The 14665-nt window shown below is 34.1% G+C and overlaps 1 pseudogene; it reads left to right on the forward strand.

Annotated features, from left to right (window-relative positions):
* The first annotated feature begins 2872 nt into the window (after nucleotides 1–2872).
* LOC145577665 (EG45-like domain containing protein pseudogene) lies at nucleotides 2873–4559 on the forward strand (annotated as a pseudogene).
* The last annotated feature ends 10106 nt before the right edge of the window (nucleotides 4560–14665 follow it).

Raw genomic sequence — 14665 nt, forward strand, 5'->3', positions numbered from 1 at the left:
TCCAACGAATCCATATCCACATCCGTGCAAGGATGGGACGAGTGTTAGTGTTAAAATTGTGGATCAATGCCCTAATTGTGGTGGCACTCTTGATCTTTCTAAAGAAGCTTTTTCGACTATTGCTGATCCTGTTGCTGGGGTGATCAAAATTGATTATCAACAGTAAGTTAATTCATAAATTATACTCGTATTGATTTTTTAATTAATTCATAAATTGACTAATGTTTTCGGAAATTGATGAGCAAAATATTTTTATTATTTTCAATAATTGACTAATTGTTTAATTTTTACAGGATTTGAAGTTTGTGACGTTATATGACGATGATATACAGTGTCAATGATTCACAAAGGCATGATTTATTTGGAATGTTATTTGTCATATTTTCGTTTACATAACTGTCAAGGAGACATTTTATGATTTATGAATAATAAATTTCAAGTAATTGATGTATCCCTTTTAAAGTAATACGAAGTATATATTTATAAGGGAAAATATATTGGCTGAGGCATTGTTTAGACCTAATTTAATTAAATAAGCAAAAGAATGCAAGTATTATTTTATTTTTTTTTTTGAAATATACATTGGCATACATACCCTTCTATAAAAGGGGCGGCCTACCCTAATTGATTCAAATACACAAGGTAAAAATCGCGTCATCATTATCTACTCTACATGACTACATTCACAAAATCAAAAGAAATATATGGCCTTAAATTGATACATGTACAAACTACTCCCTTTATCTCTTAATATGTATATATTTGATTCATTTTATTTTCTTTTAATTTATCCCTTTAATTTGAGCTTGTTCCATACTACAAATGATTGTATAGTGTAGGATCATCACAACCCTTACATCTAATCCCGCCACTCTTTCTCTCCATCAACGTGCCCTTAACCAAAAATTAAAGAAAAACAAATCAACGAAGAACCAAAGGGATATTAATAAAGAACGAAGGGAATAAAATCTATGCTAGTACATTTGCATGCTCAACATGATGAACTATCAAAGATTCAAAGTGATGAATTACTATCAGCCATTATGTTAGTGCAAAATGTCCTTTGAATTTGTAAGTGGACCAAACTTTCCCACCTATCTAGATCAAAGGGAATTTCCGATGGAGTGGTACAACTGAACAAGAGTCTTCTATACTGTAAACACAAATTTTAAATATGTAAAATATAGATTCAAAACAAATGCAACAAAGTGTTAATTTTATTAATTTGATAATTTTGGGTACAATCTCTAATTTGATCCACTGATTCGATCTCCACTTTGACTTTGACATAATTCACGGATTGATTAGATTCTCGAGCGAGGACCGTTGGGGCTTGATCTCGATCGAAGACAGTTGATGCAGAACTTTTACTTGGGTTCTGTTTGAGAGCCGATGAGGCTTGATCTCTATCGAAGATATTTGATGTAGACCTTTGACTTGAATTGTTGGTTAATGGCCGACAAGGCTTGATCTCGATCAATAATGACTATTTGATGTAGAGGTTGAACTGGTGATGTTCTTGATGATTTGAAGTTCTTCTTTCCTTCGTGTTGAGGGCCGGCGAGGCTTGATCTCTTCCACAGGTGATCTTCTAGAGTAGAGCGGCACGTCGAATGCTTGTTGTTCTCCTTCTAGGTTTTGAGATGTTTTCTCTGAAAAGGTTTTGAGGTTTTCTCTTGAGAGATTTAAAGTATTTGAAAGGTTTTCCTTGGAGAGGTTTAGGGTTTTGAGAAGCTTGCTATGTGTTTATTTTGATGTAGTCTTTTTGTTTTCCTCTAGGTTTTCTCTTCTCTCAAATGAAATAGAGAGCCTCTATTAATAGAGTGAGACACCCTAGGGTTAATTAGCTTAGGGTTTGATATGTATTGGACTTTTGAGGTAATCATGACTCATTTACAATAGTTTAACCCATTTTAATAGGTTTTCACTATTAAATAAACAAATTAATTAAAAATAATTAAAATGGACTAATTTAATTTATTTCACCCAAAATAATTAAGTTTAGTTAATAGTCAAATAAATAGGAGTCAATACTTTGACTTTTGACCCATATAATATTCGAAGTGACACTTTTATAAATTTTTTCGTGCCTACATATACAAATAGACATCAAATTTTTTTAGAGTTTTTCTTCATTTTAGATTATATATAGTGGATGCAACATTTTCTTCATATTTGTTTGGTTTAAGAGTTTTTCTATCCGAGGTTAACATTTCTAATTATAATCAAAATATATACAATGTAAACATAATCAGTGATATGAATCACATAAATTGTGAAATGACTAATTAAATCGATTCATAACAGGCTAGGATAAATGATCTTATATAGAGTATATATACTATATTACTATGAATAATTATTTAAATGATTAGTGGGATAATACAAATAACAAATTTTGTCTTGTCCAATAATGATCGTTTGATTTATTATATTGCAGTCATCAAAGCTCAAGTTTTCAATTTGTTTTAATTTAGGAAGACTAAAAGTTATGGTTGCTTGGCAAGCAACACTCAAACTTTATAAATTATAAGTTAAACTAGATCATAATCGAACGTTGGCACGTACCATTGTACGAAAGACGTATAGCATTATGTAAAAGCTTAGACTTTTCTTCATAGATATCATGTAGTACTGCAAAAATAATGCAAGAATAATAAAACCCTACAATCATACGTACATCCAAGAATAATGCAAAAAGCTAGTTGATTAAGAAATAAAACCTCTTAATTCCTGGCCTATATATAGGGCATAGCCTTGCAAATTAATTTTCATGCAAATATTTTAGCTTCAAATAAAGTTCATAATTTGTTAAAAGATTATCATTTCTTAGTTTCTATAATCCTAGCTAGAGATAATCAACTAGCAAGAAATGGTTATAGCTACTCTTACTCGCGCTATGTTCTTTGTGGCAATTCTTGCATGTTTTGCTTCAGTTGCATTTGGTGTTGCTGGAACTGCCACATTTTACACAGTTTACAAACGTAAGCATAATCTTCTTCGTCACCAAATAAATTTGCAATCATTTTTTAATACAAGTAGTTCGTATTAGATGGTTCAAATTTATTGAGAATATATACCAACTCTGTTTCATATTATTTGCAATGATTAGACATTTTTTACTCACTCTTATGTCAAATCATTGCAAATAGTATAAAACGGAGGTAGTAATAAAGATACCATGCACATATATAATATAGGGTGCTGATATTGCCAAGGAAAAAGAGTCACTTCCAAGGCTAAATTATCTACTACTGTCCGTAATCTATGAGAATCGATCTATAAATGTCAAACTCATTAATTTTGTAATCTTTTAATAATCTTATATTCCCAATAATGTTTTGTAATATTTTGTTACTATAATTTAGTAGCTAGATATTTCAATTTAAATCTTTCTCATTCTAAAGACGATAAACATTAATAGGCAAACCAGCTAGTCATCATTCTTCGAAGAAATATATCATATGCCTAAGGAGTTGTACATCATACGATCAATATCCATAGCCAAATACATAGTTTTAGTATTTTTTTTTTTTTTTGAACAAATACGGAGTAGTAGTTTCTCAATGTTAGAGTAAACTTTTGTTTTTTAAAGCTTAATTTGTATATCATTAAAAAGGTTAAAACTTATACGAAGTGCTACATAACAAAAAGAGTATAATAGCCACTTACATGATATCCCTAAGAAACTAAAAACAATCAATCTAACCAACACATGAGGTGCATTATTATGATCAATTGAAGTTTTATTTATTTATTTATTTATTATTTATTTATTTTTTTGACAGGATGATCAATTGAAGTTGGTGCACTATCACCATGGGCTTGATAAAAATTAAGAAGTATATAAATTCGGTACAAGGACTAGTAAATTGTGAGAGTATTGACTTAATGGAGGATTTTGAAGAAAATAATTAGTTGGTGGAGTTTGAAAAATTTTTAATCGGAATATTTAGCTACTAAAAATTATAGGTAATACAAGATTATTAGCAATAAAAGACTATTAAAAGATTAAAAAATATTTTATTGAATAAACAAGTTTGATATTTATAGATTCTTTTAGATTACAGCCAATAATAGATAATTTAGCCTTGAAAGTGATTTTTTTTGCCTTGGCAATATCAACACCCTATATATATATATATATATATATATATATATATATATATATATATATATATATATATATATATATATATATATATATATATATATATATATATATATATATATATATATATATATATATATAAAGTTGTATGTAACACCGCATGTACTTCTATTATGTTATGTGAACAGCATCGGCATGCTATGGGTACCAAGAACAAGGGACAATGATAGCCGCAGTAAATCCAGCTCTCTTCAACAACCGGGCTGCCTGTGGAACTAGGTATCGAGTTACTTGCACCGGTGCCAATTGTCGTGGTGGTAGCGTTATTGTAAGAGTTGTAGACCTTTGCCCTGGTTGTCCAGCCCGTCGCTTTGATCTATCCCGGGAAGCCTTCGCTGCCATCGCTAATCTTGATGCCGGTGTAATTAACATTGACTATACCCGGTAATTAAGTAATCTCTCTATATATATCTAGACAATTAACATAGATCTGATACCATGTTAGGAATTGATTTTCCTTGTTTTGTATTAATGTTAAGTGAGGTTTATATACAACCTAATTAGCTACATTAAGGCCTAAACTAACATTGGCCTAAAAAGCCTAATGGCTAAATACAATAAGGCTCAACACACTACGTTTCACAATCCATAGAATATATAAGAGGTTTCCAAAATGTCACATACGAGTAATAATTTATTGTGTTAGTTATATGATATTTAACCAATGGAATGTTAATTGTGATCGGTTACATACATGAACTTCCATTTCGACATTTTTTTTTTCACAAGGCAAAAAGAAAATCAAATTTAAAATTCTTCAACTGGTTAATTAGTTGAAAGTGAAATTAATTAATAATAAAGAATCAATTTTGTATTGAACAGTATTAGTATTTTTTTTGTTTTTGCATGAAATAGTATTTGAACATTTATACTAATACAATGCTGCTTTGATCATATCTTTGATAGGGTTTGAATTGAAGCACGTACGCATTGAAGCTTGGAGAACGTTAAGGAGTATAATAAAGTGCCTAATTGAGATTATTGCATAATATACAACGCATATATAATAATCATGTTTATATATAATAAATAACACACGGCAAATTTCTCATTTCTATTTTCTACCTTTTTATATATAATAAAATAATTGTTATATTTCACCCAAAAAAAAAAAAGAGTGAGTTAATTATAAGGTTCGGCCGTCATAACTCGTTTTATGCTTGATTAGTTTTCATGTGCTTTGTATTTATATAATGTAAGGTTGAGAAATAAAAGTATGCAAAGCTTAGCTTCAAATTAGTGCATAATCTCAATTCATATTCATATATAGTATTGGATTTTTCGTGGACATGTTCACATGTACGTATTATTGAGGCTTCATGCTTCAGACAAATTTACTGCATAAATATATATATACAAAGAACATAATAATCTAATAAATAGTGTACTCGTATATACAAGTATATAGTACCTCCGATTTTTTTTAGTTGCAACTTTGGGGTATTATTTAAGAGATTTAAAATATTCCAAAGTTGCAACTAAAAAAAATCGGAGGTAATATATATTGTGCATTGTTATTTTAGGAAGCCATTATTTCTTCTACTATTACGGACATACGAAATATGAAGTGTATATATAATTACCACTTCATTGTATCTTTGGTATATACTAGGATGGCTAATAAGTGCGATGCACACACATAAGGATTTAGGGTTTAGTGTTAGGGTTTAGGGTTAGGTGTTAAGGGGTCAGGGTTAAGGGTTTAGGATTTATTTTTATTTTTATTTTTTTTTATTTATTTTTTTTGGCTAAAGGGAGCAAAGTTAGGGTTTAGGGTTAATGTTTAGGGTTTAAAGTTTTAGGGTTAGGGTTTAGGGCTTAGGGTTAGGGTTACGGGTTAAGGTTTAGGGTTAGGGTTAAGGGTTTAGGGTTTTAGGTTTTAGTGGGGCTTAGGGTTTTTGGTTTAGGGTTTAGGGTTTAGGGTTTAGGGTTAGGGTTACGGGTTAAGGTTTAGGGTTAGGGTTAAGGGTTTAGGGTTTTAGGGTGACTGAAATTACAGATCTGTCCTTATACTATAGTTGAAAATAACAAATTTGCCTGTTAACAAAATTAAAGTTTATATTACAGATATAAAAAAAAAGTGAATAAAAAATAAAAAGAAAAAAAATGTTTTAATACAATATGCTGATTTTTTTTACCGTTAAAAGAAGGAAATTAGGTCGATGTGGCGGAATAAGGTTGTGATTTGATTCTCGGTGGTGGCGAAGACAGATGGACTTTTGAGGGACAAAACGCAATGTTTATTTCCAAAGAATTATCAAAAAAATCGATTTCGATCAGAGAAATTATCAAAGAAATTATATCATTGAGTTCAGACATAATCGAAAATAAATTTGATTCAACGAGGAAAAGCGCATCAATTATGGATGAATTGAATTTTATTTTGGAAAAAAAAAGGTAAAAAATGGGTATAAGTAATGGGTAAATTTAATTGAAAATGCAAGAAAAAAGGGTCAATAGATGCGAAATATGATAGAGAATCAAATTTTGTGGATTTTAATCTGAAAACATAGAGAGAAGAAATCTGGAAATCCAACAGTTTTAGAGAGAGAAAGAGAAGTTTAGAGAGTGAAATTGATGAATGGTTGTGAAATAAGCTCAACCAGTATTCAAGGTCTTTAACTGATTGTTTACAGCTAATTTTATTCAAATTTATATATAAATAAATAAAGAGATATTTTAATAGTTGACACTTGTATTTTAAACTTTCAATTTAATGTATTCTGTAATGATTATGGGCCTTAATATATCCCTTTTAACTAGCACTGTCAAAACGGTTTGACAGTTCGGTTTCGGTTCGGTTTGAAATCGGTTCGGTATTCAATCGGGTCGGTTTGGAATCGGTTTAATTGTCTCACGGGTCGGTTTTGGTTCGGTTTAAATAGTTATCGGTTCGATTCGGTTTCGGTTTATTCTTAAACGGTTTTAATTCGGTTCGGGTTGTAAACAGTCCGGGTAGTAAACGGTTCGGTGCAGACGGGTTGCGGTTTGTTAACGGTGCGGTGTAAACGGTTTTTATCCCGGTTCAAACAATTTCGGGTTGGAAACGGTTTCGGGTTAGAAACAGTTCGGTTCTTTTTTGGTTCAGTTTATAACTGGTTTGGTTCTTTTTCGGTTCAGTTTTTAACTGGTTCGGTTCTTTTTCGGTATAGTTTATAACTGGTTCGGTTCTTCGATGGTTTAACCACTTTAACGTTATTCATATCAGTTCCATTTCAAGTTTACTAAATTATGGTTCGGGTCGGTTTTCGGTTTCAAAAAATAAATTGTTTATCGAGTTGTTTGGATTCGGGCAGTTAAATGGTTTTGGTTTGAAATTTAATAGTACTTGCTAACCTTTTGCGTTCACAAGTTTTATATAAAGTCGCGAATCATTTCATATTTATTAGTTAGGCATCATATTATAAACAAATTCTCATTGATTTTATAAATACATATTATGTTCTATTTCAAGTTTAGTAATACTAATCTTACTAGTTTATTACGAAGTAGATTATAAGAGTTAGTGTATTAATGTATTATTGTGTTTACAATTAGGTTATTATATGCTTCTTATTTAATCATTTATATACATGACTAGAGGCAGTAGTGTTGCTAATAGTTTGAGGCAGGGCCTGAGCCTGCTTGTTTTGCTCTTGTTTGTGAACACTGATTATCCTTAATGAATGATTTGCCTTGCTATTTTAAAAAAAATATTCTAAGATTTCTAATATTTAATCCATTTAATTATATTCCCGTAAAAAAAAATCCATTTAATTATATAAAAAAGTTTGTAAACGGTTCGATTTAAAAGCGGTTTGGTTCATAAACGGTTCGGTTTATAACCAGTTCGGTTTACAAACAGTTCGGTTTTTAAATGGTTCGGTGCAAACGGGTAGCAGTTTGCTAACGGTTCGGTGTAAGCGGTTTTTTTGCCAGTTTAAACGGTTTCGGGTTGGAACCGATTTCGGGTTAGATACGGTTCGGTTCTTTTTCGGTTCGGTTTCCTTTCAGTTCGGTTTATATTTGGTTCGGTTTGTTAACGGGTTCGGTTCTTATACGGTTTAACATTATTCGGGTCGATTCGGTTTCGGGTTTACTAAAATACGGTTCGGGTCGGTTTTCGGTTTCAAAAAAATCGGTTTTTAATCGGTTCGGTTCTCATTTGGGTCGGTCGGTTTCGGACAGTTAAACGGTTTCGGTTTGAAATTTGACAGCACTACTTTTAACATATACCACAAGTCCACAACTTAGCAAGTCTAGCCAAATAGTGTGGGGTGAAATTCATTTATTCGTGCGGGTATCAATATTTTAACCAAAATTCGTTGTAAATAACATCAATAATTTTTACAAAAATCTATCTATTCATTTATGTAACCCTTTTTATGTTTAAATTATTAAAAGGATAACTAAATTTGTATAAGATGAGTAACCTTATTTTTTTTCAATTATTGGAATAGCACATTCATCTACAAACTGGTTCACTCTAATTTATTATGGACCACTAAGATTAGAGACATTAAGGTTGTTTTATTAATAAAAAAAAAAAAAGTCACTATACTATAATAAAGGTTATTATATTGCAATAAGCTATTGTGGGCTTTGTGGCATTATAAAGAGTATAAGAGGTTAATTTCTTTTTTTAATGAATTTCTTTTTATATACAGGTCATTATGTTCAACACTACATCGTACTTCAAGTTCAAAATAATATTAAAGGTCATACAACTTTTAATAAAGGTTATTATGTTGAAAGTATATTATTGTGGACCAGCTCCTTACATGTTTTTTCCCCGTTTATTTATGTAACTTAATATATTGATTGTTGTAAACTTGTAACTCCCATTACAAAGGGTGAAAGGGATGAGGCTTTTGTTTTTTATGCTTTTGTAAACTTGTAACTCCCGTTATAAAAATTTATAGTTTTTTATGCTTTTATTTAGTTATGCATCAATTATGCCATTTATTGTGTCAAGAACTAACAACATGAAAATGAATAGAACTAACAACACGAAAACTATACATTTTTGTAGACCTAATAAAAGGCATAATTGATGCATAAGTAAACAAAAGCATAAAAAACTTCAGAGAAAAAAAAAACCCTTCTATTCCAGTATAGATAAGTTAGAAAAATTATTTAAATCATGTAAAAAAAATTGCATAGACAATTAAGGGCCTATTTTCAAGTTCAGTTCAGTTTAGATCTAATCAGTTCAGTTCAATTCAGGTCAATTCCTAATTTTCTTCTCTCATAAACAATTCATTTCAGCTTAATTCAGTTCAGTAAATCAAAACAGGCCCTAAGAAGGGTAAAAAAAAATAACCTCATAATTATTTCCCTTTTCTGTATTATTCATTTTTTAAAAATGATTTATAAATGTCAAAATATATTTTTGGTTATATATTGACTAGTTAGCATGATTATTTATTTTAAATTTTAAGTAAATTTTTTTGTTTGGTAAATTTAGTATGGAAATTTCATAAGATTAGTTTAATACGAAGTATTGTACGTATTGTCAATCAAATTGATTGTGATCTGAATCCGTGTTGCTTTTAAATTACGGAGTAAAGGTATCCCTATAGATCCTATTTGCTCCTTTTGTCACCTCAGCCCAGAATTCGTTGATCATCTTTTCCTGCATTGTTCTTTTACTCGTCATATTTGGGTTTGTGGTCCTTTGGGAATCCGAATTCCTACCGCTGATCTCCCTTCCTTCCCCAATGGGTTCACCTCTTTGATCTCATCGGTTCTTCAAGTTAAGGATTGGTCGGGTTTAGATTCTATCTTCTCTACTGTTTGTTTACTGCAGAAGGGTTCCCGAGATGCTATTTTGCCTGCTCATCGACTTGGGACTTCAGCTAGGAAGCATAGCGTCAACTCTAGGGATGTCAGTGGGGCGGGTCTAGTAGGAGACCCGCTCCATCCCCGCCCCATCGGGGCGGGGATGGGTCTAGCTTTGGCGGGTCGCGGGGCGGGGATGGGTCTAAAATCCATACCCGCCATGGGTTATGGGGCGGGGGTGGATTTAAAGTAATACCCGCCCCATCCCCGCCCCGCCCCGCCCCGCCCCGCCTGACCCACCCCATACCCGCCCCGCCCCGCCTGACCCACCCCACACCTGACCCATACCCGCATTATACCCGACCCGTCCCATATAATGCAATAACATATTTCGTTAAATATTATACAGCAAAAAAAAATGTTACTGACTTGATTAAGGAAGTCTCTAGACACTAGACTTCTAGAAGAAAAAAAAACCATATTCATTTTCATTCTCAACCCTAGCCGACACTATCACTCATTCACTCTCCTCTCCTCTCAAGCTCTATCAATCAGACAATCACCACCTCTGAATCTCGCCGCTGAGTTGTGCGCTGATCAACACTCCGATCTACATAATCCCTACCTCTTCCTATATAATCGGTACTATCTCAATCTCTCTTACTCGTTTTTTTTTATTTATTTTAATTTCCCAATTATTTTTTCCCCAATTATTGATGAAAAATAATTTGACAAATCAACTAAGAAATTGATTAGCCATAATTCTGTCCTAGATTCTAACTAATCTATTTCTGAATGTTTAATTTGACTCTAATTCGTCTGATACTTTGAATTGTTTGGTGTTATGATTTATGAGTTACTACAAATTTTAGTTTATAGGATATACATGTTGCTAATTTGCTACTCCGAGTATAATGTAATTACTTGTACTTTTGAGTTGCATGATATTGATATTAGTTTAGAAAATGTTTTGATAATTTCATTTAATTTGAAGTTCTGGACAGAGGGCATACTTTTATTTTTATTACCCTTGTTCTGGTCTCTTTAATTGTGGGTGGTTATAAATCTTATTTAATTAATAATATTATTATTATTATTTTTAATTAAGTCACATTGAATTTTCAGATTGTAGAGAATACAAGGATGATGAATATGCTAAATTGGTGGGAGAATTAGAGGAAGAATTTGAAACATGAGATATCGATTCCAATACAAGTGAAGTTTGCACAGCACAGAATAATTGAAGGCTTAGAGTTATTATTATGTATTTTTAATATTTGGACTTTAGACAATTTAGAGTTACATTTATTTGTTTAGAGTGTATTATATTAGTTACTGTGTTTTTTTTTTTAATTATGTTAAGTATGTACTGCTAATTTTTTTTATTTTTTATTTGAGCTGTTAACTGTAGGCCTGTAGTACATATTTTTTATTTTTTTTAATAATAGGTTTAAATATGTTATTTGTGGTGGATTTAAGGTGGGGAGTTGGCGGGTACGGGGCGGGGATTACGTGGGGTTGAGACGGGGATGGATATCCACGTGGGGATGGGGCGGGGGTGGTTTTGGAGTTGAACCCGCCGGGGCGGGGATGGGGATAATTTTCAGACCCGCCGTGGGGATGGGGACGGGGATGGGGATGGAAATGTGAGGCGGGGATGGGGATGGGAATGCCAAAACCCGCCCCGCCCCGCCCCGTTGACATCCCTAGTCAACTCCTTCGTTATTTATTCTAGTTTGTTGCTTTCTTTTGACTGAATCTTTGTATTAAAAAAGTAATAAAAAATAAAAAAAGTTTGATAGTGAATTTTTATAATTATTGCACGTATCGCTAATGTCATTTATCATAAAAGTAGTGATACCTTTGTTAGATTTCGGGAAAACTCCTCAATCTGGAGTGTGTACCATTGATCAGATATATAGAGTTTACATAGCTAGGCCTAATTACGTTAGGAAACCTAGACACGATAAACATACAAAATATACATTTAATATATCCTAATCTGCGACAAATATTATCCTAAATATAATATCTATCACACCCCCGCAGTCGTAGCGGGAGGAGGTCGTACGCTAAGAATGGACCTAAATTCCAGAAATAAATCTCATGGTAGGCCTTTAGTGAAAATGTCCGCAAACTGATATCTAGTAGGAACATGCAGAACCCGTACTCCCCCCAAAGCAACCTTTTCCCGAACAAAATGAATATCCATCTCCACATGCTTGGTGCATTGGTGTTGTACCGGGTTGCCAGAAAGGTAGATAGCACTGACATTATCACAATAAACTATAGTAGCCTGTCGTAGAGGACAATGTAACTCAAGTAATAAATTACGAAGCCAACATGCCTTAGAGACAACATTTGCGACGCCTCGATATTCTGCTTCTGCACTCGACTTAGACAAAGTATGTTGACGCTTAGACGACCAAGACACGAGGTTGTCCCCAAGGAAACAACAATAGCCCGAAGTAGAACGCCGGGTATCGGGACAACCTCCCCAGTCAGCGTCAGTGTAAGTAATCAATCGATGAGAAACAGTAGGATATAAATGTAAGCCGTGATCAATGGTACCCTGAACATAACGCAGAATGCGTTTCAATGCCTCATAATGAGGTTCTCGGGGATCATGCATAAATAGACACACCTGTTGTACCGCATAAGAAATATCTGGCCTGGTGAATGTGAGATACTGAAGAGCACCTGCTAAACTGCGATACAAAGTAGGATCCCGAAAAGGTGGTCCTGCATCTGCACTAAGTTTGGACTTAGTGTCAACTGGAGTAGCTGCAGGCTTACAAGAGGCCATACCTGCACGCTCTAAAATCTCCCATGCATACTTTTCCTGTGAAAGTAGCATATAAGAGGGTTTGCGGGTCACCGCAATCCCCAAAAAATAACTCAAAGGACCTAAGTCAATCATAGGGAACTCAATTTGCAACTGAGAAATAATTCCTGTACGCAACCTGTTAGGTGAGGTAGCTAAAATAATATCATCAACATATAAGAGCAAATATGTCATATCATCACCCTGCCGGAAAGTAAAAAGAGAGGTGTCACTCTTAGCAATGACAAATCCCAACTTGATCAGAAAATTTGCAAAACGCTGGTACCAAGCTCTGGGAGCTTGTTTTAAACCATATAGAGCCTTTTGGAGCCGACAAACATGAGTAGGAGCTCTCCGATCAATAAAACCCGGGGGTTGATGCAAATAAACAGTTTCCTGCAAATCACCATGTAAAAAGGCATTTTTGACATCTAATTGATGAATCGACCACTTTTTAGCAAAGGCTAAACTGAGAACAGTACGAATAGTGGCCGGTTTTACTACTGGACTGAAAGTCTCGTCACAGTCCACACCAATTTCCTGCGACCTGCCATCACAAGTAAGACGAGCTTTGTGCCTTTCAAGGTCACCATTAGACTTGTATTTGTGTTTAAAGAGCCACATACAATTAACAATATTCACCCCCGTAGGCCTAGGCACCAACTTCCATGTCCCTGTTTTAATTAAAGCACTATACTCATCATTCATCGCCGCATTCCAATTATGGTCATTTAAGGCTTGTTTATAAGACTTTGGAAGGGGTGATTTGTGGTGAGATGGACCCGAAGGTTGAACGGTAAGGTTACAATATTTCGGGTTGGGCTTAAAAATACCCCGTTGACTACGGGTGATACGGGGAGAAGGAGGTGGCGGCCGGGTGGGTTGTAATGGTGGCACGCCACGCAAGGGTGGCGGGGTGTATGTGGGTTGAGGTGAGGCCGGACTAACCGGCTGTAGGGGGGCAGACCAGTCCGCGGTGGGGTCGCGGCTGGTGAGGTGTTGCCGCGGGTATGTTGCGGTGTGTACTGTGCGTGGGTAGGAGTTAGTGGAATTGTGTGTATGGTGTTTGGGCTTGAGGGAGGTGAAGGCAGGTGGGCTTGAGGTTGAGTGGGCCTAAAGTGGCGCATGAGCACGTGGGTTAAAAGGGGGGATGCATCATCAATGGCTAAGAAATTATAATCCTCCAATTTATACTTGTGCAAGTTCATATATGGGAAAGTATTTTCATCAAACGTCACATGACGTGAAAAAAATATTTTGTTTGATGAAATGTCAAGACACCTATAGCCTCTATGATTTGGGGGATACCCTAGGAACACACATGGAGTAGTACGAGGTGCTAGTTTGTGTGGAGTAGTAGATGAGAGATTAGGAAAACAAAGACAACCGAACACCCTTAGATGGTCATAAGTGGGTTGTTTTCGAAACAACGCATGAGTGGGGGTCATGTTTTTGAGAGCTTTTATTGGTAAAATGTTCAAAAGATAAGTTGCGGTCTCAAGAGCATAGACCCAAAAATTTGGTGGAAGAGAGGCATGAAAAAGGAGTGTGCGTTTAACATTATTAATAGTGCGGATCATGTGTTCCGCCTTTCCGTTTTGAGATGAAGTATTAGGACATGAAAACCGAAAAACCATACCATTCTCTAAGCATTGCTTTTTGAATGGTTCATTATCGAATTCACGGCCATGATCGCTTTGAAAAGCTTTTATGGGTCTTTCAAATTGAGTTTGTACATAATTTCGAAAGTTTACAAAGGTCGGAAAGGCTTGAGATTTGTATGCAATGGGAAAAGTCCAAACAAAATGAGTAAAATCATCGATTAGAACTAAATAATATTTATGACCATTAATACTCCTAATCGGAGAAGTGAACAAATCGGCATGAACAATATCAAAAGCACAAAAAGT

The sequence above is a fragment of the Chenopodium album genome, chromosome 14 (genome assembly GCF_948465745.1).
Source record: "Chenopodium album chromosome 14, dcCheAlbu1.1, whole genome shotgun sequence".
In the NCBI taxonomy this organism is placed as follows: Eukaryota; Viridiplantae; Streptophyta; class Magnoliopsida; order Caryophyllales; family Amaranthaceae; genus Chenopodium; species Chenopodium album.